This window comes from Erinaceus europaeus, chromosome 11 (assembly GCF_950295315.1).
Source record: "Erinaceus europaeus chromosome 11, mEriEur2.1, whole genome shotgun sequence".
In the NCBI taxonomy this organism is placed as follows: domain Eukaryota; kingdom Metazoa; phylum Chordata; class Mammalia; order Eulipotyphla; family Erinaceidae; genus Erinaceus; species Erinaceus europaeus.
The window spans coordinates 45,658,643-45,682,978 of NC_080172.1; the positions used below are offsets into that span (position 1 = coordinate 45,658,643).

The following is a 24,336-nucleotide window of genomic DNA, read 5'->3' on the forward strand; positions in this document are numbered from 1 at the left end:
AGGATTTTCAGCAGATGCAATCCTCCAGACTACCCAGTTTCAGTTTTAGCACCCCCATTTGACAGTAGAGCCTTGGGGCAGTCAGACTTTGGTTCCAGTACCAGCTGTCATGTCTAAGTTGTGAGACTCTGAATAAATTATAGAACTTCTATGCTTCAACTTCTGCAAAATGGGTATGATTGTGAAGCTCATAACACACAGTATACATATGCATTAATGTTACTTGGATGGATAGAATATGTGCTTGATACAGATCCTCAGAAATCTGGATAAGACTTAAGCAAAACAGTTTAAGATTATCACAAACATGTCTGACCGCATGGCAGAGGGTGGTAGCACATAGACTCAGCTCCTATGGCACCAAGTCGGCAGAGGCTGGAGTCACCTGCCCTAGCTTCTTTCTGTGCCTTTGAGATCTGGAGGTGAAGCACTAGTAACACTTGACAGTAATACTGAGCAGAAGAAAATCCTATGTAGAAGAGGCTCCACCAATAGCTTCTTGAAGTCCTTGCCCTGCCTCAGGAGGTTTATAAGCTCTTATGGCTTCTCTGGGAAGATGGCAGTGGAGTAAAACAGGTGTGGCTGATCACCTGGTAGAGCACATTACCATGTGCAAGAATGTAGGTTCAAGCCCCTAGTTTCCACCTGCAATGGTAAAGCTTCGCCCATAGAGGAGCAGTGGGGCATTTTCCCTCTGCTTCTCCTAACTCCTTCCCTCTCTATATTAAATAAATAAGCAAAATCCAAATAAAACTAATGTGGCCCCTGCCCCCACCCTACTCAGGCAGGGGTCCCATCTGCCATCTGGAAGCTGAATACCCCTCTCCTCCCCAGCCTCTTTCTGTTAGCTCTCACTCTCCCTCCTCCAACCTAACCCCACCCCCTCCAGTCACTCTGCTGGGTGAGGGCATTTCCTTGGACCTCCTGACCTCCTCTTGCCAGGAAGGATAGAAGCATAATTAGCAGTGCTTCTCCACAGGAGTGGGAGGCAGAGGGGCTCATTAAAGAAGCTATGGGAGCAGCCTCAGCAGCCACTTCCCGCTACCCTGCCCTTTCTCCTTGCCCTCTCCATCTTCTTTGCTCTGGCTTCTCCCTTTCCTTGCTCTCTCTTGGCCGCAGCTTTTGGAAGTATCACTTTCCTTCTCATCTCACTTCCATTCTTTCCCTTCCCAATCCTCAACCCCATGATTTTTCTTTTTTATGCCAAAGAGGATTTTCTTTTTAAATTATTCATGTATTTATTTATTATGAGAGAGTAAAACAGCAGAGAGAGAGGAGATCAGAGTGGCACTTCTCAGCTCTGGCATAAGGTAGTTCTGGGGATTGGACCTGGGCCTCTGGGACCTCCACTGTACAGGTTGGTACTCTAACAGGCTTAGTTATCTTTCCAACCCTACTCCTTTATTATAATAATAATGATAATAATAATAATTACCATTATTATTAATATTACTATTACTTATTGCCACCAAGATTACTGATAGGGCTCTGTGTCTGTATGACAAATCCATTGCTCCTGGTGGCCATTTTTCCTTCTTTCTTCCTTTTTTTTCTTTCTTTCCTTCCTTCCTCCCTCCCTCCCTTCCTCCCTCCCTTCTTTTTGCTTTTATTTGATAGGACAGAGAGAAATTGAGAGGGGGGAGGAAGATAGAAAGATATAGTGAGGTGGCTTGGCAATGGTGCACCTGGTTAAGGAGCTGTGCAAGGACCCAGGTTCAAGTCCCCACCCTTTTTTAAAAATTTTTTTGTATTTATTTATTTTTCCTTTTGTTGCCCCTGTTGTTTTTTATTGTTATTGTAGTTATTGTTGTAATTATTGATTGATGTTGTCGTTGTTAGACAGGACAGAGAGAAATGGGGAGAGGAGGGGAAGACAGAGGGGGGAGAGAAAGATAGATACCTGCAGACCTGCTTCACCGCTTGTGAAGCGACTCCCCTACAGGTGGGGAGCCGGGGGCTCAAGCTGGGATCTTTATGCTGGTCCTTGTGCTTGCGCCATGTGCACTTAACCCACTATACTACCGCCCAACTCCCTCAAGTCCCCACTCTTAACCTGCAGTGAGGACAATTCACAAGTGATGAAACATGTCTGCCGGTGTCTTTCTCTCTCCTTCTCTCTCTCCCCTTCCCTTCAATTTCTCTCTGTGCTATTAAATTTTTAAAAATGGAACAAAAAAGGGGAAAAAATGGCCACAAGGAGCAGTGGATTCATAGTGTTGGCACTGAGCCCCATCGACTGGAGGCAAAGAGAGAGGTATAGAGACAGAAAGACACATGAGGGACACATGAAGACACAGGGACACATGAGGGGCACCCAGAGGATGTCTTTGCCATGCCTCTGTCCTAAGAACCTTTCTACCAATAGCTATGCATTTAAGCACCATTCACAATTCAGTTCCAAGGAGGCAGAGAGACAGATCATGTCACCAATGTGGTAGGGGCCAGGCTCAAACATGGGCCTTTCACGTGGCAAAGTAGCACAGTATTCAAGAAAGAAAGAGATGCTTTTCTCTCTTTTTTAAAAAAGCTTTATTTTAGTGGGCCCGGCAGTAGCACAGCAGGTTAAGCACACATGGCGCAACGTGCAAGGACTGGTGTAAGGATCCCAGTTCAAGCCCCCGGCTCCCCACCTATGGGGGGGGGGGGAATCGCTTCACAATGGTGAAGCAGTCTATAGGTGTCTTTCTCTCTCCCTCTCTGTCTTCCCCTCCTCTCTCCATTTCTCTCTGTCCTATCCAGCAACAGTGAAAGCAATAATAACAACAACCATGATAAACAATAAGGGAACAAAAGGGGGAAAAATAGCCTCCAGGAGCAGTGGATTTGTAATGCAGGCACCGAGCCCCAGCAATAACCCTAGAGACAAAAAAATGCTTTATTTTATTTTTTATTATCTTTATTGGAGAGACAGCCAGAAATCGAGAGGGATGGGAGAGACAGAGAGGAAGACAGACAGATGCCTGCAGTCCTGCTTCACCACTTGCAAAACTTTCCCCCTGCAGGTGGGGACTGGGTCCTTGTGCATTGTAACATGTACGCTCAACTAGGTGTGCTACCACCTGGCCACGAGATGCCTTTCTCAACACAATAATCAATGTTTCCTTTCTTCCTTCCTTCCATCTTTCCTCAGTTCCTCCCTTCCTTTTCTCCCTCCTTCCTACTTTTCCTTCCTTTCTCATTTTGTAAATATTTATTTATTTCATTAGATGAAGGCCAGGTGGTGGTGCACCTGGTTGAGTGAATATTATAATGCACAAGGGCCAGGGTTCAAATCCGCAGTCCTCACTTGCAGGAGGGAAGCTTAGCAAGTGGTGAAGCAGTGCTGCAGGTGTTCCCTTTCTTCCTTCCTTCCATCTTTCCTCAGTTCCTCCCTTTCTTTTCTCCCTTCTACCTCCCTTTCCTTTCTTTCTCTCTCATTTTGTAAATATTTATTTATTTCATGAGATGAGGGCCAGGTGCTGGTGCACCTGGTTAAGTGAATATTATAATGCACAAGGGCCAGGGTTCAAACCCCCAGTCCCCACTTGCAGGGGGGATGCTTAGCAATGGTGAAGCAGTGCTGCAGGTGTCTCTCTCCCTGTCTCCCCTTCCCCTCTTATTTTCGCTCTGTCTCTATTCAATAAATAAGTTTTTATAAAAAGAGAAGTTTGATTATTTCATAAGAGTGAAGTAGACTGAAAGAAAGGAAGGGACAGAGTGAGGGAGGGAAGGAGGCAGAAAGAGATGGAGGGAGGGGAAGAGAGACAGAGACAGACAGAAAGTAAAGTATTACTCTGGCATATGCAATACCAGGGATCAAACTTAGGACCTTCTCTCCCTCTTTTTTTTTGTAGTACTAAGACTTTAAATCTAGGACCATACAATATGGCTGAACTGTTTGCATGCTCAATTTTTTTTTTCCAGAAAGAAACTGAAAAAAGAGATGAGGGTCTTTCCATTATTCATGGAAACTGTACTTCTTCTAAGAAGGTTTTTTAGATTGATTCCATTTTAAAGTTAGAAGACACCTGAGAAATTACTTCATCACACCTCACTTTCCAGTTAGGGAACTCACTGTCAGAGCTGTCAAACAATTTGCCTGATACATATATAGATATAGCAGGGAGAAGGTGCCTTAGCCTCCTAGCTCTTCCTCCTATAGTCTTTCCATCCTACCAAGGTACCTTCTAATCAGAGAAGGTAAAATTGTTGGTTTGGTCTGGCAGTCAGGGGATTTCCATAATTATGCAGTTAGTCCTCTGTCATAAAATATCTTTCCCTGCAGTCAGTCTCTTTCCAGTGTCTGAAATGGTGGTTGTTAGTCTGCAATGAAAAGGTACTTAGCTGTGTGCTCCAGAAAGGCAAGTAGCCACACTGTACTCAGCTATGCTTTCTGTGTAATTCAGAGGGCCTGGAACTCAATAAATTTTCATTGAACTTTAACTGAAATAAAAAAACATACTACTGACCCTCCCAAACTGCAGAGCACAAACACACACAAAAAAAAAAAAAAAAAAAAGAAAAAAAGCAAACAAACAAACAAAAGAAACTGGTGGGTAGAGGGGCTAGGCAGTGGCACACTCAGTAGAGTGCATATGTTACAAAGCACAAGCACCTAAGTTCAAGCCCTCAGTCCCAACCTTCAAGGAGGAAACCATAGGAGAGGTGAAGCAGTGCTGAGAAGGTCTCCACTCTGTCTCTTTCTATCTCCCCCTTCTCTCTCAATTTCTGTCTCTGTCCAAAATTAATAAAATATTTAAAAACAGTAATAATAAGGTAGGGAGTGGGGCTTGGGGTGGCTCTACCAGTTGAGTGCATATACTACTATGCAGAAGATCCCAGGTTCAAGACCCCAGTTCCCATATATGGGGCGGTGTGTCGGGGGGGCTTCACAAGTGGTAAAGCAGGGTTACAGTTGTCTGTCTTTGTTTCTCACCTTCTTTCTTTCTTCACCTTTTTTCAAAAAGAAAAAAGTAAAACAAAAAAAAAAAAGAAGGAAGGAAGAAGAATGGCCACCAAGAATGGTGGGGCCATGCTAACACTTTACCCTAGTGATAACCCTAGTTGAGAAAGAGGGAAAGAAAAGACAAGAAAAGAAAAGAAAAAGAAAGAAAGAACTAGAGACCTCTTAGGGGGTCAGGTGGTGACACACCTGGTAAAGCACTCATACTGTGGTGTGCAAGGACCCGGGTTCAAGCCCCTGGCCCCCACCTGCAGGAGGAAAGCTTCACAAGTGGTGAAGCAGAACTACAGGTGTCTCTCTGTCTCTCTATCCCCCCCTCTCAATTTTTCTCTGTCTCTATCCAGTAAAAAAAAAAAAAAAAAACAAAAAAAACCTCTGGGGATGGTAGACAAAAATAATGAAACCTATCTCTTTTATTTGGGGTCAGCTCTCTCCTGCCACCCTTCACCACAATGGAAAATGACAATGGTGAAATGATAGTCTAGTGAAACTATTTGCATTTTGTAGGGCCTTTCCAAAGCCAAAAGGAAAAGGTAGAGCATTTTAGGCCTTGCAATTATGTGGTCTATTCCATGACTATAGGTTCCAAAAGAACTCCGGGAACCATCAGACTGCAGCTGGGGTAGTCACTTTTGGTCCCTTCTGGCTCCCCTTGAGCCAAATGTTAGGTCACTCTGTGCTGAACCCACACTGGGTTCAGAGACAGGGTCCAGAGCACATTACTGAAGACCTTACTCATCTAAAGATGCCCTTACTCTGCTCAAAGGACTATAAATGTGGAAGGCACCAGGATCTAGTGGTCATTGGACAGATAGACCCCCTCCCCTCCCAACTTCTCACCTAAGTAGCCAATGTGTCTATTGTGCAAGGCTGTGTGGAAAGTTTTGATAGCTGGCAAAGGATCTGGGTAACGACTTTTGACCTTAGAGGACTGAATACCTGTAGTGGTGATCTTGGCGTAAGTTAAAATAATTTAATACCTAGGGAAACCTCTTAGGCACTGGATGAAAATATTACAAGGGAACTGAAGCACTTAGCTATCCTAGGAAGGAGGAGCACTAGAAAAGGAGTCCAAAAGCAAGGCTTGTATCCCTGGCTGGATCAGAAGTAGTAGGCAGGTTTCAATCTCTTATCTGTTTTTCCTTGTTTCCTAAATCATGGAAGAGATCACCTCTCAGGTGATTCCAGAACAAACAATCCAGAATGTAGGTGTTTAGCACAAGTTAAATGATAATAATCCCCAAATACCCTACAAAGGTATATCAATATTTTCCACACTGTTCACATCCCATCCCTGCTTTTTGCCCAACCCATTTCCATCTGTCCTGAAACCCCACACACTACATTATGTTGACCCACTTGCCCAGAATCCACAATAGTTGCCTCCTGAGAAGCCAGGTGCAAAAGGCTTTCTAGCAGCACACCAAGCCCCACCCTCTAACCACACCTGTCCATACACCTGGAGTGGAGTTCTTTCTCCCCTTGCAATGTGGGCCATATCCCCTCCTTTTGAGCCCTATTCCAGACTTAGTTTCTTTAAAGAAGTTTGACCAAACCAGCACTAACCACACCTGGTATTTATTTCCTACCCCTTCAGCACTTAACGCCTTAGGTTGCATTATATTTATCCAAAGCTGCATATACATATCCTGGTAAGTGCAGGTATATTTTATCCCTAAAACTTTACAACTAAGCAGAAGGAAGGAAGGAAGGAAGGAAGGAAGGAAGGAAGGAAGGAAGGAAGGAAGGAAGAAAAAAAAGAAAGAAAAGAAAAAGAAACAACAACAAAAACCCTGTAATAAAGTCCACCATAGAAAGTCAAAACCTTTATCTTTCCCAGGGAAGTTTATGTATAAACACTTTTAGCTATAGCTAAAAGGAACCCCTGTTAGAACCTAGCCCCACTTCCAGAGAGATGGAGTGACTTGTATAAATCACAAAGTCCATTTGGAAGCTAAGAAGGACATGATGGGTGCCTTCACTACCTGCCACATGCAAGTTCAAGGAAAGCAATGTCCTGCTCACTCAGAAGAGTCCTGATCACCACAGAAAATACTAAGTATTAGTAAAGACATGGATAAATCAGCTCTTTCTGAGTTGATGCTGGTGAGAAGGTAGAATAGTGAAGCCACTGTGAAAACGATTAGGAAACTCCCATTTCTTTCATCATAGAGTTAGCATAAGACTAACCAACTCTGCTCCTAGACATATGTTCAAAAGAACTGAAAAGGAGGGAGTCGGGCTGTAGCGCAGCAGGTTAAGCGCAGGTGGCGCAAAGCACAAGGACCTGCATGAGGATCCGGGTTCGAACCCCAGCTCCCCACCTGCAGGGGAGTCGCTTCACAGACAGTGAAGCAGATCTGCAGGTGTCTATCTTTCTCTCCCCACTCTGTCTTCCCCTCCTCTCTCCATTTCTCTCTGTCCTATCCAACAACGACAACAACAATAATAACTACAACAATAAAACAACAAGGGCAACAAAAGGGAATAAATAAATAAATAAATAAAATAAATAAGAACTGAAAAGGAGAATGCAAACAAAAATGTATGTATAAACGTCCACAGGAGTACTGCTCACAATAGCTAAAAGGTGAAAGCCATCCAAATATCCATCAGTGCCTGAATGGATTGTAATAAATCCTAACAAGAGAATACTATTTGGCCATAAAAATAAATGAATGCTGATATGAACTGAATACATGAATAACTCTTGAAAATGGCATGCTTAGTGAAAGAAACCACTCACATACATTGGGTCATATACTGTGTGATTCCATTTACAAGAAGTATCCACACTAAGCAAATCTTTCTTTAGGCTATGAGAATCAGTAGTTAAGGGAATGATAGGTACAGGCTATGGGGGTGGGGGGGTTGTGGTAGTAGGAGATATCTTAAAAATTGACCATAGTGGGTGAACAAAATCTCACTTTGGTAGTCCAGGAGGTGGCACAATGGATAAAGCATGGGACTCTGAAACAGGAGGTCCTGAGTTTGATTACTGGCAGCACATGTATCAGAGTGATATCTGCTTCATTCTCTCTCTCCTACTTTCTCATCAATCAATAAATAAAATATTTAAAAAGAAAAATAGTTTGGGTAGTGTGCTTCTTTGCCATATGCTCAGCCCAGATTCAAACCAGACCCCCACAACACAGCTTTGCTGCTGTTGCTTCTTTCATCTCTCTCTCTCTTCTTAGTAGAGACTGAGAAGCCAGGGAGGCAGAGAGAGTGAAAGAGGCCACAGCACTGAAGGAAGCTTCCTTCAGTGTGGTGGAGGCTAGGCTCAAACCTGAGTCACATACTTGGCCAAACAGTACACTAGCCAAGTGGGCTACTTTGGTGGCCTGCACTGTATGTAGAAAATCAATCTCTTTCTCTCTTTGCCTCTCTGTCTCTATCTGAAAAAATAATTATTCCAGAGTGGGGAAGCCCAGGAGATAACAACAACAACAACAACAAAATGACAAGTTAAGCACACGTAGTACAAAATGCGCCAAGGATCCCGGTTCAAGCCCCTGGCTCCCCACCTGCCTGCCGTGGGGTGGTAGGGTTGCTTCAATTTCTTTATTCTATCCAATGGGGGAAGATGGCTCCTAAAAGCAGTGGATTCCTAGTTTGAGCACCGAGCTCCAAGTGATAACATTGGAGGGGAAAAAGAAAAAAGGTCACAGTGAAGGGAATATTTACCATTCCTACAAGGAAACCCAGGATACACAGCATTTTTTTCCTGAATTTTTGCAATTTTGCTAGAGACACTTACTTTTTCTTTTTTTTTTTTTATTTCTTTATTGGGGAATTAATGTTTTACATTCGACAGTAACATTTCCCAGTTTTCCATATAACAATACAACCCCCACTAGGTCCTCTGTCATCCTTCGTGGATCTGTATTCTCCCCACCTCACCCACCCCAGAGTCCTTTACTTTGATGCAATACACCAATTCCAGTTCAGGTTCTACTTGTGTTTTCTTTTCTGATCTTGTTTTTCAACTTCTGCCTGAGAGTGAGATCATCCCACATTCATCCTTCTGTTTCTGACTTATTTCACTTAACATGAATTTTTTAGGTCCATCCAAGATAAGCTGAAAACGGTGAAGTCACTGTTTTTAATAGCTGAATAGTATTCCATTGTGTATATATACCACAACTTGCTCAGCTACTCATCTGTTGTTGGACACCTGGGTTGCTTCTAGGTTTTGGCTATTACAAATTGTGCTGCTAAGAATATATGTTTACACAGATCTTTTTGGATGGGTGTGTTGTGTTCCTTAGGATATATCCCCAGGAGAGGAATTGCAGGATCATAAGGTAGGTCCATTTCTAGCCTTCTGAGAGTTCTCCAGACTGTTGGAGACACTTTTTTGATGCCAAGCCCATACTAATCATTTTTAGGGTGGTTCTGAGGGTGGGACCAACACTGTATGCTCTGTGCAAATCCCCTGATGATTAGTAATAAGAATTACAGATTTTTGGGGGGGCCACTGTTTCCTCTTCCTCCAACCCTATAGATCTAACTTCCCTTTCAGAAGGTCCCATCATCAATTATGATTTAAAAAAAATCATATTTCAGCTACCCACAACACTGAGGAAGAACAGTGATGTGGTAATGCAAAAGTTATTTCTTTTTGGAGCACCTAATTATGTTCTACTAAAGATAATATTAAACGGGGGAAAAAAAGTGTTTGCATTCTCTGAGCTCATAGTAACAGTGTGAACAGCAGAAGTGGTTAGCTTCAAGAGGAACTAGACTTCAAATTAAACATTCATAGCCAGGTTCTCCCAAGAATAGAGGAAATTATAATCATGAATGAGACAGATACACTATCATTAAGAAGGGTCAAGTCTGTGAGGAAGGCAGAGGCTTAAACAGCTACAACTTAGACTATATATGAGACCCAGGAAGACAGCATAAGGGTCATGCAAAAAGACTTTTATGCCAGAGGTTCTAAAGTTCCAGGTTCAGTCCAAGCACCACCATAAGCCAAAGCCAAGTAGTGCTCTGGAAAAAACAAAATAAAATAAAACAAAATAAAATCTAGCCACATTGACACTCAGCAATTAACTTTGGAAGCTTGAAGAAAAGTATAGTTTGGTGGGGAGTAGAGGAGGCCATCGGAAGAGAAGCAGTTAAAATGCCTCCTCAAGGCAAACCCAGATTTGCCTAAGACTGGGCAAAGGATGGAAAAAGGGGGCACTGAGGCAGAAAGAGGAGAGGAGAGAAATGTGTGGGTGCTCAGGAGAAGTGGAAGGCTCGTGGAACTGCCCTAGATTTAACCTTCCCACCCGCTGCTCTGGGAGGAAAGCCCCAAAGCCTGTCTGGCTTCCTCTCTGGAGCACAAGGAGCCACTGTCAACACAGTTGATAGTTCATTTTGATATGATGGTTCTTGCTCAGGTACCTAAAGCAAGTTCCTTTGCCCTGGTTATTTCTCTGAGCTTAAAATAATAATAATAAACTCACCCTGGAAAAAAAATTTCTGACCCAATCCATAGAAGACTATTTTTGACCCCAAGCTTACTTCAAGCAGGGCCAACCTCCCTGATCCTAGACCTGAAGCTTTCTTTGCAGGGGACTACTGTTTGGTGGCCTTCTTTTAACTGGCTGCCCTCCTAAACCCTTCTAGTTTGCTGCTGCTTTCAAATTGCAAGTGAGGAAAGATGGAGTGAAGAGGCAGCTGTCTCTCTCTCCTCTGTCTCTCTCTCCTCTCCCCTCTCTCCTCTCCTCTTCCCTCCTCTCCCATCCTGTCCCCTCCTCTCCCTTCCCTCTTCTCTCCCCTCCCTTCCCCCCCCCTCCCTCTCCCTCTCCCTCTCCCTCTCCCTCTCCCTCTCCCTCTCCCTCTCCCTGCTTCTTTCCCTTGCTCTGTGGTTGTGCTGGGCAATGATCCCACAAGCCTGGAATTTGAGGAATTTCCTGTTCTGTGCTCTCTGGAAGAACTGAGTGAGACCTAGCAATTAAGCCTAGAGTTTCCACTCCTGCCTCCCTCTCTGGGGGGCAGTCTGTGGCCCTGCCCTCCATTCCATGTCACCCCCAAAAGTCCTCAGCCTCAGCTATCCATGGGAGCTTTGCCAAAAGGTCCTATATGCTTTCCTTTGCTCACCTCTCAGACTGCAGGAATACAGGACTGCAGAGTGAATTCCTTCCAGAATCCATCCTGTTCTGAATCTTCAAGATAATTCAGTGCTTTTGCTTTTTCCATTCCCCCAGCTTGAGATCTCACTGGGCTTAGCTCTTTATCCCTCTCCCCTCCAGTCAGTTCCTCCTTATCTGTTCACTGTGTACTGACCTATCTCACAAGTTGAGGGTCTCAGGTCTATTCCCCAGATCACCCCAGAACTGGGGCATTTAGAAGGAGAACTTGCAGCTTGGGACCATTTATTTCTTGGACTCAAGCCAGAGACATGGGGGCAAGAACAGGTAAAGCTGTTCCCAAGTCATTTGAGTGAACCTTATGTAACTTTGTTGCTGTAGCAGCCAGAGCAGCAGAAGTAAATTTCTCTTCCTAATTACGTTTTGTTCACACTAATATTAAATTCAATTCCTATTCCCTCATCACACATCAGTCAATGGCTGGATACAAGGTGGTGGGGCAAAAGCAGCCTGGGATTAAACATTAGCCACTCACAGTTCTCAAACTGACCCCCACCCCTGACCTCACCCCTCTTAAGGAGTCCCGGGTTCTATCATTCTTTATTCCAGTATATCATCTTTTTTCTTTTTGAATGTTTCCTTTTTCTGATAGTTCTTTTTGTTCTTGATGTCAGGGCTTCATGCCTACATGATTCCAATGCTCCTGATAGATTTTTGGTTTTATATGTTATTTATTCTGAGAGATCAAGAGAATAAGAAAAAAGGGAGGGAGGGACTAAAGCACTGCTCAGCTCTGCAAATAGGTGGTGCAGGGGCTTGAATCTGGGTTTCTGGGGTCTCAGGCACATAAGTTGGTGCTCTAATAAGCTGAGCTCTCTCCTCAGCTCAGTCTTTTTTTCTACCAGACAGAAAATAAAAGCAAAGCAACAGAAAAAAGGCACCACATCACTGTCCTCTGCTCATGAAACTTCCCTTCTGTGTGGTGCTCTGATGTGGTCAATGTGGACTTGAACTTAGGTCCTCGAACATGGTAAAGTGCATGTTCTACTGGGTGAGCCACATCCTGATCCCTCTAGTTCTTTTTCAAAAAATAGACTTAGGTAGCCTAAGACTTACCGCAGTGGATAAAAAGCACTACACTCTTAATCCTGAGGTTTGATTCCTGGCATTGCATATGTCAGAGTGATGCTCTGGTTCTCTTTCCCCTCTCTCTTAAATAAATCTTTCTAAGAAAATAGATTCATTTACACATTTTCAATGGAAAAAGAGTGCAAAGTGCAGCTCATCTGGCTTATGGTTTGAACCCAGGACCCTAGTGTCTCAGGCATGTGTCTGGAGTGCTGCCTGCCTTCTCCCAGTGTCCTTTTGTGAATGCCAAATTTTGTGCTTTCTTCCTCAGTCTAGTTGTCCAATTTTTTTATATCCCTTCAGCAATGCTCCCTATCACCCTTTGCTTGCCCTCTTTCTCAAAATTAAAGTACATTTCTGAATCTTTTATGCCCAAAGTCCTAGATAAATGATGACCTGTTGGAACCTTGCTTCCCCAACCCCATCTCTGTCCACACAACACATCACTTTTCATGCTTGGGTCCCAGGTCACCACACACCATATCCTATCTGGGCCCCTCCACAGCAGCACTGTTGTGTGCCTTCCACCTGCAACTCTCTTCTGGGCTGCCAATTGCTTCTCCTGCCAACCAGTGCATTATGCACAGCCACCACACAGCACCTCACCCCTGCTCCTCTGGGCAGCTCAGGGCCAGCCACTCATTAGGGACTGAGACTTCAAGACCTGCTATGTTATCACCCTCCTCTGATTTAACAATTCTGACCCATGGTAAAGTCAAAATCAGTTTCCTGCTTTCCTCTCCTTCCCATCCCAGCTCCCCCAATTCCTGACAGCCCACTCTATGAACCTTGAAAGGAGAGGATTCTCTGGTTAAAGAGATAAAAAATAAAGAATAAAGCTTTTCCAGTACTTCAATGGGAATGTTCAATATCTCCAGATTTCCTTCAAGTCTCAAGATATTTGCCTTTTGAGGTTGAGAGTTGCTATTTGCCAGTTCTCTCCTCCTCCCCCTTCACATTCCCTTCAAACAAAGCTTTTCTGTCAGGTTTTTTGACCCTAATGAAGATTTTTAACTGGAATCCTCCCCACCCCCACCTTTTCCTAATTCTGAAGGCTCTTTTGTCTTCTGAGCAAAAGAATTGAGATCTGGAAGGCTGCTCCCCACCCCCACTGTAAGAGGGGAAAAAAAAAAACTGATAGAAGGGGAGGAAATAGAGCTATCTGCCCTCCCAAAGTGGGGGGAGACCTTGAAAATGTAAAAGGAAAAGAAAGACCTTGACAGAGAAGGAGAAAGGGCTAGAGAAGGACCTTGTGGAAATGACATGAAAGAGGAAAGGGGACCTTGACAGATAAATGCATGAGCAAAAATGGAAAAGGAGTAAATGAAAAAGAGAAACACTGGCTAAGGGAGACCTCTGTTACCTGAGCTGTGTGAACAGTTTTTTATTTCTTTTTCTAACTTAGATAAGAGAAAGAACTGAATCCTGCCCTGAGTCACCTAAATGAACCTAGTAAATGCTTAGTAAATGAGGGCTGGGACAAAATAAGTCAACCTTGGATTGTTGCTATTTTTCTTGTCCCTCCAGGACAAAAATGAAAGGTTGGTCAAAAATGAATAGACAACAAAAAAATAGAAGTTGGGCTTTAGATGGGGTTGTGCAAGCACACAAAGGTGACTGGGCTTAGATTCTTGCCCCACCCTGGCATGCTTCCTGGCCTCAGGCTTGGCATAACCCCCCAAAATAAGAGAGACAAAACAAGCAAAACAAACAATGACAACAACAACAACAAAACAGTACAAGGACTCACACAGAGAATTTCTCACTTTGGAGATGATCCCTGGAAAAACCTTAAATCTCAAGCAGTCTGTTCCCCTTTACCACCCAAAAGGTTTTGGTTGTCAGTCTTGGTGTGAGTTGGGAATCAGAAGCTCATTTAAATAGCAGTCCAAGTCAACTTTAATAAGCAACGCAAATCTGATTATTATCATCATCATTATTACCAAGACTCATTCCACAGTAAAAAATAATAATAAATAAGAAGTGGGGGTGATAGCATAATGGTTATGCAAATAGACTCTCATTCCGGAGGCTCCAAAAGAGTCCCAGGTTCAATCCCCCCACACCACCAAAAGCCAGAGCTGAGCAGTGCTCTGGTGTTTCTTTCTCTCTCTGTATCGCTCTCAAAAATAAATAAATAAAATATTTCCAAATAATAATAAAGAGAATTAAGAAAAAAAATGGTGGCTGGCTGGGTCAGTTGGGAATTAACTATATTACAAATGTCATTCAGTCTGGGGGACTCACAGCTTTTGTCCTATTTTCACAGACCCTTTAAAAGTAAGATAAGAGGCAATCTATATTATTTAATACTTAAAATAGTCATTGACATTTTTGTAACTGCTCACTATATGCCAACCACTATGCTACTTTCTATATCTTCTATATTATAATGTCTCTCTTTCCTAAAAAAGAAAAGAAAAGAAAGTCAATCATAAAAAGAAAAAAAAAATCAATCAGTAAAGTAGGCTTTGGGTAAAGATAATGGCAATTAAACAAATAGAGGAAAGAATAAGGACAAGAGCAATAACTTGAGTTTGTTGGTAAAGTTAGTCTGAAAAACAAATACCTTGGGGCCCTGAATGCCCTCACATGGAGAGGGGCTGCAAGATTGGCCTTGAGCTCCCAAGCAGTCAGTTGCCTACAGGGAAAACTCAAAATGAGTGATACAATTTACAATATGCATGAAATGAGTAAAAGCAGGTGGTTTAGGAAAAGCACCACTTTATTGTGTGGTTCCCATAAATGGACAGGAGGGTGTGCTGAACCAAGTCCTAGGCAACACTCTTGCTGTCCACAAGTGGCCTGGGGTGGCCTTCCCCCAAATGCTCAGCTCAGGAAAAGTGTTTCTTCCAGGAGCCATGCCATTCAGAAACTGGGTCTACAGTTCTCTCAGAAGGCCAAGCTTAGTCTAAGAATACAATGTAGAAGATCTGAAAGACCAGACTGGAGGTGGGTGATAACAGCAGGAAGGAGGACTGCTGAGCTAAAGCTTCCTACCCAAGATTCCACTCTGTTATTCTGGCCTTCTGTTCAGAGCGGCATCCCAGAGATGAGAGGAAGAGAAGAACACCACAGTCCCACAGTCCCTCTGATGTGCCAGGCCTCTGAAGATGTGTGTGTGTGTGTGTGTGTGTGTGTGCGTGTGTGCGCGCGCGCTGTGGGGGCAGTAGTCAAAGACAATTCCCTTGGGGAGATGGGGCAGCTACATGCAGTGATGTTTAGGGTGGGGGTGGAAGTGGCTGATGGAGACTCAATTTAAAAAAATTAAAGTACTTTGGTATTATTATTATTCCTGCAGAATAAAGTTAAACCTCCAAAGTATCAGCTAAGCTTCTGGACATCTTGAGGCTTGAGGTGATTAAGTCTGCTAGGGAAAAAAAAAAAAAGCCTAAGATGCATTCAAAGAGGAATTAGAGTTAAACACAGTTGAGTGACCCCAGCAGATCTCCCAGAAGAGACCTGGTTGCCCCACATATCAGAAACCACAAGGGCTAGGATAGAGGGGAGTCAGCCTGTCTTGACATCTGCACCCTCTAGCCACAGAATCAGAAACTCAACATCCAGAAGTTCTTGTTTAGCTTACCAAAGGCTGTCTTGTTTTTTGTCTTCCCTTAAACAGTAAGGGAGAGGAAGCCAGGGTCTGGGGAGATGAAATTAGAGAAGGGCAGTCATTCCCAGCTAAAGGAAGAAAACTTGAGTGACTTCTATGAAGCATGGGATGGGGGCAGGGAGGGATGCAGGCTGGAAACTGGGGCCAAATCCCAGACAATGGACAGGACTATGGAACCTGCAGCCTGTTACTTAATTATTTCTGAAAGGCTTTTGTTCCTGGCTTTAAACATTTACCCCTATTGGGTTTTCACGGATTCACAAGCTCTCTATCTCCTTTTCTTTGCCATCACCATGGCAACGACTACAGGCATACAACTGTTCTCTGATTTTAAATAAAAGTTGAGCTTCCTCTCCCCCCCCCACCTCCTTTTTCTCTCTTACTATGGATGAGGCTTTTCTCTCATCTCTACCCTCCCCTTTACCTTTCTCTCTGCTGTGCAGGCCCTCTCCCCACCAACCCCCACTGTCTGGGTTTCTTATCACCTCATTCTCTCCATTCCTCTGGGCCTGTCTCCTCTCCTTAAATCCTCTCCCATATCTTGGGGTTTCCAAGCTACCCTAATCCTTTTGTTGCCATGACAGTAGGACTAAGGCCCCTAGTTGAGTGGGGGCAGAGGTTGAAGAAGGGCATGTCTAGAAGACAGGGGATCCTCAGGCCATCCCAGAATAATCTCTTAGGAATGTAATCTTGCCTCTAGGCCTCTTTTCCTTTCCCAACCTTTCCCATACCCATAAAGGACTTTTGACCTATGAAATCTGGATGGTGGGAGAAGGCAGGTAAATGGGTGGTTTCCTAAATGGATGGGAGGTAGGTATGGGGGGGGGGGGTGGAGTAAGTGAAGTTTAGTCTTAACTTTCTATTGCATAGTGAGTCACTTGCCCTTCCCTGTCTTGTTTTCTATGGGAACTTTCAGGTTGGATTAAATCTCTGATTTTCAAATTATACTCTAAGGTGCCACAGGCCCTTGGAAAAATTTCCACCACCATTGCTTGTGGGAGGAGGAGGAGAGGGGCTGCAAGCAGGTGCCTGAGGCAGAACAGTTAGTCCTCTAGTCTGGCACTGCAAGGGTCCCATTCTTTTTATCTGCTTCTGGCAAAGCAGTGGCAGGTGTTGCAGATGCACATGCAGACACACAACACACACACACACACACACACTCACACACACCATTACTAGAGGAAGTCAGACTCACTGTCAATTCTTCCTGCCTAGCCCTCACCTTGAGGACACAGGTAAATCAGGGCTTGGATGAATACCTACTCATTTCTGAAATGGGATAGAGGACAAAGACACTGTCAACGGAACAACATAAATATTTTTCAATTTTATGGGATGTGGGCCAAGGGTAAAGGAAGAAATGGATGATTATGATTATATGACCTTTCAGAAAAATGCTACAGATTGGGAGTCAGAAGCTTTGACTTCCTGTTCTAGCTCTTCTCTGGTTAGCTCAGTGATTCTCATCTGAAGAGAATTTATCCTTGGGAACATTTGGAAGTGCTCAGAGATTTTTCTTTTCTTTATTTCTTTATGGAACCTGTGTGTAGGAAGTGTGACTGGTTTCTAGAGGTCAGGGATGTAGCTACACCTGTAGCACAAAGGGTCTTCCAAGTAAAGGGTCTTCTATGCTGTCCATTTCAACTAAGTGGCTTTCCCATTCTGAGTCTCTAGCTCCTTGTTCTGCACAAATCAGTATCTTATGTTCCATCACTCATTTCACAGACACACTTTTTGAGTGCACTATTCTGGGCACTGGGGCAAGAGGTGTAGAATCAAGACTAAGACAGCAGCAGACTAGGAGGTGGCACAGTGCCTAAAGCACTGGTCCTGAGTTCAGTCTCCAAGCATTACATATGCCAGAGTGATGCTCTGATTCTCTCACTCTCCTCCACCCTGGTTATTGAATAAATAAAATCTTAAACTTGTATAGAGTTACACAGAAAAAATCAGGAAGGACCCTGGGCAAATCCAGAGTTCTTCTCATTACTCCACACCACAAAATATAGGATTTAGTTTAACAATAAGACATAACATGAAGGGGCTGAGTGCTAGCACACCTGGTTAAGTGCACATGTCACAGTGTGCAAGGACTCAGGTTCAGGGCCCCAGTCCTCACCTGCAAATGGAAAATTTTGCAAGTGGTGAAGCATAGTTGCAGTTGTCTCTCTGTTTCTCCCATTGTGTCACCCAATTCTCTCTCAATTTCTGGCTGTCCCTATCCAATAAATAAAGATTAAAAAAATAAAAAGACTTAGCATATGCTTGCTTCTGCAGCACATATACTAAACAAATGAAATTATACAGAGAAGATTAGCATGGCCTCTGCACAAGAATGACACACATCTGTGAAGTGTTCCATATTAAAGGAAAAAAAAAAGATTTAACATACACTGCAAGCTTGGAACAGCTCAGGTCCCTTATCAAACACTACAAAAGTTACACAGTGCATTCTTTATCATCACTTAGTGAGGCAGATACCACAGTTCTTCTACAAGGTGAACTAATGGGTCACACAGGTAGGAGGTGTATGGGCTACATTTACACCAGAACAATCCCTGCTCTTTCAGAGGAAGCTGAGATGCACTTTCAGCATCAGGCTTCACCTAGGAGTTCCCTGTTTGATGGTCAAATAAATGGAGGTCCTAGAATACATCAGTTTTACCCAAGAAAAGTCAAAGTTGGTCTAAGTCCAACCCAACTCTAATATTCCCTTGGGCTGTACTTTTACTGGAGACAGGGAGCAAGAGGTAAATTTTAAGAAACAAAGCCTGAGGGCTGACTGGTGGCTCACCCAGCAGAGCACATATGTTACCAAGCACAATTACCCGAGTTTGAGCCTCAGGCTACCTCACAGGTGTGCCTGTAGGGGAAAGTGCCACAAGTTTCACAAGTGATGGTATGGTGTCTCTCTTTCTCTCAGCCTTTATCTAGAGCAGAGACATTTTCTACCAACAACCATTTGGATATTTATAACATCATTTTCCAGCCATAGAAAACCATCAATTTAAGAACTAGCACTTAAGCTGGCAAAAATAGGTAACCTGGCCAGTGTGTTTCTTTACATACTCACAGCCCAGGCTCAAGCATGGTTCCCACATTAAGAAAGCTTCAATGCTGTGGTGTCTTACTCTCTCTGTCACTCTATCAATCTGAAAAAGTCCACCTGGATCAGTGAAGCACCAGAGATTACCATGAATAAATAATTATTAGTACTTAATGTTGCTATTAAAAATTTTTTAGTGATTTAGGGAAATGGCATAGTGAACAAAGTCTTGGATTCTTGGCATGAGGTCCCAAGTGAAGTCCCCAGCATTGCATATACCAGAGTGATACGTGGCTTTCTTTCTCTCCTATCTCTCTCATTAATAAATAAATATTTAAAAAGAAGAAGAAAAAGGAGGAAGAGAAAGAGGAGGAGGAGAAGCAGAAGAAGAAGCAGAAGCAGAAGCAGAAGCAGAAGAAGAAGAAGAAGAAGAAGAAGAAGAAGCTCCTAAATTTTGAGTCCCCTCCTGCAGCAGAGTCAGAACAAATGATTTTACCAGACTTATACAGCTAGCAGGTTGGAAGCTGTCCACCCCTGATGTAGAGGGAAAAAGAGAAAAGAAAAGACTAACAGGTATGGGGGGGGGGGTTGTGAGGGCACTAGGCCTCACAATAACTCTGGTGGGGAAAAAAGTACTTATGAGGAAGAATGCCTCCAAACTCAAAGCCAGTGTGTGTGTGTGTGGGGGGGGGGGTAGGGAGTGGGAGGTTGGGAGTGGGCTGGTAAGGAGAACAAAGAGAAGCTTCCAGAGTGAGAGAGAGAGTAGTCAATGTGTGTGAGAGATGGGGAGGGGTTGGAGGAAGCACTGAGGCAGAAAGTAGCTGAGGATGTAGGCGATACCCCAACAAGGATAAGGAAGGGTGAGGTGGTTCCTATGGTGTCCACTCTAGAGGAGCCCTTTGGATCTCCCTGTTTTTTCCAAGCAAACCTCACAACTCACCTCCCATCTCAGCATTCATCACCCCAAACCCAGCTGAGGAGGTGCCCCAGTTCACTTCCTCAAACCCACCGTTTCCCTGACCCAGATTAGGGAAGAGCTTGAGTCCTCCACCTCCACCTCCACCTCCAGCCACCCATATCTGGTGCTTTCTTCCTATTCTTTCTCATTTATCTATTTACTTGCTTTTACACCACAGCACTGCTCAACTCTGCTTTATAGTAGTGCTGGGGATTGAGCCTGGGACATTGAAGCCTCAGGCACGAAACTTTTGCATAAGCTCAGTCTCCAGAAGGATGGTCAGGAAGACCCAGGTGTCCTCATGCCCCTCACTGGAGTCAGTTCTGTGAGACAGTCCTCAAGGTTCCAGCATGGAACCTCACAGAGAGCACCCAGGACCAGCAGCCTCATCTTCACAAAATCTATTTCAGAAATGAAAACGGGCCCAGAGCTTTTCCCAGGTGGAGCCTGGCTCTCATGGTCAAGAGGCCCCAGTAGGGCCTATGGAAGAGGCTGGGGTTTATTTATTTTTGTTTTGTTTTTAACAAAACTGAATCAGGGCCTTGGGGAACTGGCAATCTGGTAGAAAACAGAAAGGTCAGTGCTTTAAAATGAAGTGTAAACTGAGCCTCTGAGATGATATAAAGAGGAGGGCTGACCAGAAGGGGTCCAGGAGGAGGGAAGTCTGAGCACCTCTGGGGGGGGAGGGGAGAGGAATAGGGAGAAGCCTGAGGAGGGTGAGGGGCTGGCAGGGAGCAGCACTCTCAGGCTGAAATTCCTCTCACTCTTAGTACATGGCCCTGGTTCTCATTTTTCCCTCCCCCCACAGCTCAGCTCTGGCCAGCCTCAGAGATGATTAAAACCAAAAGAATTTTAAATGTCTGGAATTTACTTTTCACCACTGGTGCCTTTGCTTATTTTCTTCCTCTCCCCCCTTCCCTTATTCCTACATTTCCCTCGAGAGCTCTGTTTGTTTCACTGTCTTTTCTGGCCCAGTTTGCAGGGAGAAGATTCCCAGTGCCCACCATTTCACTTTGTTTTCTCTAGGGGGAGGAAGGGAGAGAAGGGGTTTGGGGTGGCTCACTGGCAGGAGGAAGGGAGAGCAGAGTGGAGGGGGCCTTGATCTTGGTGGTGAAAGTTCCCAGAAAAAGAAAGAAGCTTTCAAGAAAAGAATTCTGCCAAATGTTTATGTTCCCACAAGATTTTGCAAAACATTTTCAGAGACTAAAGCTAAAGTTCAGGGCAAAGCCATGTTTGTTCAGGAAAACTCTAGTCAACACAGGAACCAAGCAACATGCTCACAGAAGCACCAGAACCCCTGGTCCTGACTCCACACTCCCCAGAGCAAGCTACACTTTCTCCAAGAAGAAAGCTATGGGAGCACTCCAGCTCTCCTCAGCCAGAAAGTGTCCTTAGTGTCCTGCCTCTAATATCTGAAATCAGTAAACCAAACCAGAGGAGCCCAGGAAAAATCAGTTACTTTCCTGAGCTCCTATAGGATAACAATAAGTTAGAAAAATGTGCATCCAGAAAGAATTCTAGAGAATGCACAAAGACCCAGGTTCAAGCCACTCATCCTCACCTGCAGGGCAGGGAACTTCAGGAGTGGATGAAGCAATGCTATAGGCGGTTTTCTCTCTCCCCCTTTCCTACTCCTCTGCTCCCAGTTTCTCTCAGTCTTTATTAGGGGGAAAAAGTCACTGGGAGCAGTGGGAGTCCTTGTGCAGGTAACAAGTAGGGACCCTGGTGGTAGAAAAAAATGAATGGATGTATGTTTGCTTCATTCAGAGGAATGGGAAAGAAAAACCTTTCTCATTTTCTGAGAAGAAAACATATCCAAGTGACTGCAAGCGGTCACTCCATTAGAAGCAAAGAAGAGGCTCAACTCCTCAAATGGATTCACAGTCCAGTGTTCATTCCAGACTACCTTCTGAAATACAGATTTTCTTTCTGTGGTGCCTATGGAACAGAAGTGAGTCAGAGCAACAAGCCCCTTAAGGCTTGACACATTCAGCCCTTCAGAATATAGGCTCTGTAGTAGCCAGTAAGGGCACTGGGGCTGGAGGGCAACAAATTAATTGGCCTTGCCTGGAGCTGGTCTCAGTAAGGGCTAAACTGGAAGCAGGCCCGGTTAGATAAAGGGGACAACTTTTGTGTGAGAATAAAGACTGCACCATGAGTGCAGGGACGTGGCTCACAATGCAGAGCACATACATTACCATGTGCAAGGACTCATGTTCCAGTCTGGGACAACCACATGGGTCTGCCAGTGGGGGAAAGCCTCTGCGGAATAGTGCTGCAGGGTCTCTCCTTTTCTCCACTGCCCCCATTTTCAAAACTTTATTTAATTTAATAGAACAGAAAGAAATTGAGAGGGAAAGGGGCTAGACAAGGAAAGACATAGGAAGACACCTACAGACCTGCTTCACTACTTGTGGAGCTTCCCTCTGCAGGTAGGGACCAGGGGTTTGAATCCAGGTCCTTGTACATGGTAATATGTACACTTAACTAGGTACGCCATCACTTTCTCCTTTTCTATTATTCTCTCAAAATGGCTGCTGAAAGTGGTAGAAGAGTACAGGCAATAAGCTCCAGTAATACTAACACTTACAGAGAAAAAAAAAAAATCACACCAGGACAGAAGGGACTGAATTGGGGAGCCTTTCCTCAGTTATGCAACCTAAAAGACATAGAAGTAAAAAAGTTGGTCGCCTCTACTGAGGAATGTGAACAAAAGGATCCTCCTTCCCTCTCTCTCTCCCTCAGATAACTAATGCATTGCTAGTGGGCATAGGCCTCCACCTTCAAGCAGCGACGTGATAACAATAGTGCTGAGGGCAGTGAAGTAGTAACTTCCATTGGCTAAACCTGCCTCATGTTGGGGACCCTCTCACTTAAGCCATTTTAGTCTTTACAGGATTTCCATTCAGCAATGGAGAAACTTAGAGAAGTCTCACAGTCAGTTACTGACCAAAAAGTAATAGGATCCAATTTATCTCATCCTAAAGACTAAAAACATAGAGGAAAAAAAAATCAACATAGAGATGGGAACATTAGAATGTTCTCCATTTGGTCAGCATTAGCTGAAGCCTGGGCCATAAAGGGGCAGCCAGGAGTTCTTTTTTTAAAAATATTTTATTTATTTATTTATTTATTCTCTTTTGTTTCCCTTGTTTCATTTTTGTAGTTATTATTGTTGTTGTTGTTGGATAGGACAGAGAGAAATGAAGAGAGGAGGGGGAAGACAAAGGGGGAGAGAAAGATAGATACCTGAAGACCTGCTTCACCGCTTGTAAAGTTACTCCCCTTCAGGTGGGGAGCCAGGGCTTGAACTGGGATCCTTAAATTGGTCCCTGTGCTTTGCGCCACCTGCGCTTAACCCGCTGCGCTACGACTCCCAGAGGTAGCCTTTATTTCTATGAGACAGGTACTGACACACTTAGAATGTGGACTTCCAGCCCAGCGCTAAGTCTCAGGTAAATTCTGGTCTTAAGTTTCTCAAATCCATGTTGAGCTTAGGGTTGCAAGTCCAAGGCAGACGCAGAACCCAATGAGGGCACTTACAAATCCTAGAAACCAAGCTCCCCGGCCCTGTCCCCCAACCCACCCACCCCCCAAGCCCTTTAGTCCTGTTCTGTGCTCTTCAATCTGCAGACAGAAGCTTCACTCAGTGATAAAGATACCAAAGTTGCTACCAACCAGATACACCTGTGACACAAATCTCTCACATCTAAAATGAAGGTGGGAGGTATGGAGTATATGGTGTAAACATTTATCAAAATGTGAAGTTCCTTTCCTGAAACAGTGGAAGAGTAATAATGTTAGAACCCCTCTTTCCATTCCATGTGATCATTCTCTAGTTTCTCCTTGGAGATGAACCCCAGGATGCCTGTCTCGGTCTCCTCAAAATAGAAAAATGCCCAGGCCAAAACTTGGTTCCTATTGCCCCCAGAGGCCTTGCCCTCCCATCTCTGTCACCCCTTTTCCTAATCATAGTGCCTAACTTCCCTCACATGGTTGAGTGAACTTCACTGAGGACCATTTCCTACCCCTTGTTAAACAAATTTTATGTTAAGATTTATTTATTTAATTATTTATATTTAGGTAGAGATAGAAAAGCAGAGGAAGAGTAAAAGAGATCACAGCACTGAAGCGTCCTTCAATGCAATAGGAGCCAAAGCCTTGTTATAACTGGGCGGCACACATGACAAAGTGGCACACTGTCCAAATGAGCTATTTCACCAGTCATATTTATTCATTTAAAAAATATTTTTGCTACCAGGCTTATCTCTGGGATTTGATACCCACACAACAAATCAACTACTCCAGTGGCCTTTTTGTCTGTTTCCTTCTTCTTCCTTCTCCTTCTTTAGTAGAGACAGATAAATTGAGAAGGGAGAGGGAGACAGAGAGGAAGAAACACTTGCAGCCTTGCTCCACCATTCGTGAAGCTTCTCCCTAGTAGATGTGGATTGGGTGCACTTTTACTGGGTGCACCACTGCTTGCCCCTTATTTATAGAGAGACATTGAAGGCTCTCACCTCTGGCATTTGGTAATGCCAGGGATGGGACCTAAGCCCCCAG

The 24,336-nt window shown here is 44.1% G+C and overlaps 1 protein-coding gene and 1 non-coding gene across 5 annotated transcripts in view; one reads left to right on the plus strand and one right to left on the minus strand.

Annotated features, from left to right (window-relative positions):
• KIRREL1 (kirre like nephrin family adhesion molecule 1) overlaps positions 1-24,336 on the minus strand; it is a 118,920-nt gene that overhangs the window by 78,203 nt on the left and 16,381 nt on the right. The window lies entirely within an intron of this gene.
• On the plus strand, positions 18,035-18,137 carry LOC132541570 (U6 spliceosomal RNA). The gene has a single exon (XR_009552716.1). It is a non-coding gene; the product is annotated as a U6 spliceosomal RNA (small nuclear RNA).